Here is a 2,280-nt window from a genome sequence, read left to right as displayed (position 1 = left end):
AAACATTCTCTATATTAGCGTACCATACCAAGTCCCGTTATTTGACGCAAAAAGATGAAAGTGAAGATGCAGGAGCAGTGCCCGTATGTGCAGAATGCTGCACATTCATTGCAACTTAAATTGATCCTGAACCGAATCCGGATTAGAAACTACATGCCGAAGAGATGGTGGAGGTGAAGAAACTCCTGGAGGTTTGAAGTTGAATATTTTAAAAACAAAAATATAAACAAATGAGCCCTTTTTTTAAAGTCAAATGGAGATGATAAGATTCAACAGATCTTCTTCGATGCTGCAAGAGTTTTAGTTAAGTCTGAGACAATAAAGATAATGATAATTCTTAGCTCTTTCAGAAAAATGCGATCGATATTAAACATATTAAAGATAACTCACTCAAAAGAAAAGATAAATAATTTTTTTTACTACGTATGGCCGCTCTTAAGTATGTTATGGCGTGATTCGGGGGCGGTCCCAGAATACTAAAGAAAAATCTGGATTTTTTAATAAATATTCCCTATAATACCCAGGAAATGTCGAAAATATCTCAGATTTGAAGCGCACATAGTTTAGAAAAATCGGAATAATGCAATCGTAACAATGCCAAAAAAAGAAGTAGACAAAAAGCAACCATAACCACTCATGCAAAACTTAACGCGGAAAGAATGTATTTATATGAATTTTGTGAGAAAAATTTTATGATCATTTCGAGTACCGTTTATTAATAATTGTCGAAAAAATGGTGAAAAAAATGACCGCAACGTAGCAACAAATTAGCAAGTGGGGGAGAATTTTTTGATTGACAAGTGAGATTTTCTTTTCGAGGGATTGATTCCTTGCAGGTGAACAATAGATTCCCCTACGTGTCACCTCCTACATGCTAATCCCGCCATAATATCCGTAATGGATGCCGATTATGATTATTATTTTAAAACAACCCTTTTATTTCTGATGGGGCTGGGGATCGAATCGACGCCCTACGATTATTAAACCTAACCGTTTTTTTTAAGAGTTTCTTTACTGTCAATAGAATAATCTTTGATTAACTCCTCAAAAATACTTCAATGTTCTAATTAATAATTAAACCTGTTGACAAGAGTGTAACTATTTTTAATCAAATTGCTTGTCGAAGAAAAAAATTCTAATCGAGATTCCGGTAGACCTAAACCAATTTAAGAGATCTTAAATGATCTTCGACGTAAGAAAATCAATCAGTAGAAATGGAATTTTGCCAATAAATTTTTTGAACAGTGTCTAAAGGCGAAAGCCGATTTCGTTTTGGTCTAAAAATAAATTTTATGTGTTGAAGGTGTAAGACAAAGGCAAAATAAAATGCAACAGTTCCAAGTAATTTATTTATTAAATAAAACTTTGAAATGTCAAATTAGCGCAAGTTTAATGGAGTCAAGAGTTCAATTTGTCCAATAAAAAGGAATAGCTTTTGTTTCATCTGAAAATATTCTTAAGGACCTTAAGGACCTTAAGGTGATTAATCATTATTAACATTCCCATGTGATTAATTTACTAGTTTAAAACCAGTAAGGCCAGGAAGGAATTCGTTTGATCAATTACAAAATGTTAGAATACCATTTTTAATAGTGTAGTCATCTGTGAATTTATTAGTCAACCATATTCGCTCCATGAACCATGAAGTTGTAAGTGATTTCGAAGTACCATGAGTCTATTGTGGTTGCCTTTTTTCTTGCCAACAACTAAACAAGCCTGTTAGAATCAATTTCATCTGATGTCTAGGGTTTCTGGATTACAGCTGTGAGTACTGAAAAACTGAAATCAACAGAGGAACCCACTTTGGAGTATTGACAATGGTTTTTGAGTCGTTCCTTCGTGTCTTTTCTATATTCTTCCTGAACATCCTTAGGCATTTTATTCACGTTGGGATTAACGGCCACCAGCAAATCTGGAATAAACGCCATACCAAAATGGACATGTAATTACATATAAAAATTAACCAAATTGATGAAATGAAAGAAAAACTGGAAAAGAAGATCTTTAGGTTGACGAATAATAGGCATCTTAATTGAATCTAAACATCCGAAAATAACTAAAAGGATAAAATTTTAGGGTGTGATAGAAATAATCTTCAATAAATTCATCAAAAAGTGAATTAAATGACTTTCATCATCCACCGTTTTGGGCATAACATCTCTTCAAAGTTATATCTAAATATTTCTGTTCAATTCACTCTTAAGCAGAACAAATTCCAACCGAAGGTAATTTTGGGAGTGAACAAAATAAAACAATTTTTGCGTAAACCTCTCGAAAATT

The sequence above is a fragment of the Fopius arisanus genome, unplaced genomic scaffold (assembly GCF_000806365.1).
Source record: "Fopius arisanus strain USDA-PBARC FA_bdor unplaced genomic scaffold, ASM80636v1 scaffold00082, whole genome shotgun sequence".
In the NCBI taxonomy this organism is placed as follows: Eukaryota; Metazoa; Arthropoda; class Insecta; order Hymenoptera; family Braconidae; genus Fopius; species Fopius arisanus.
The sequence above is the reverse complement of the archived record's forward strand: the minus strand, read 5'-3'. Positions refer to the sequence as shown.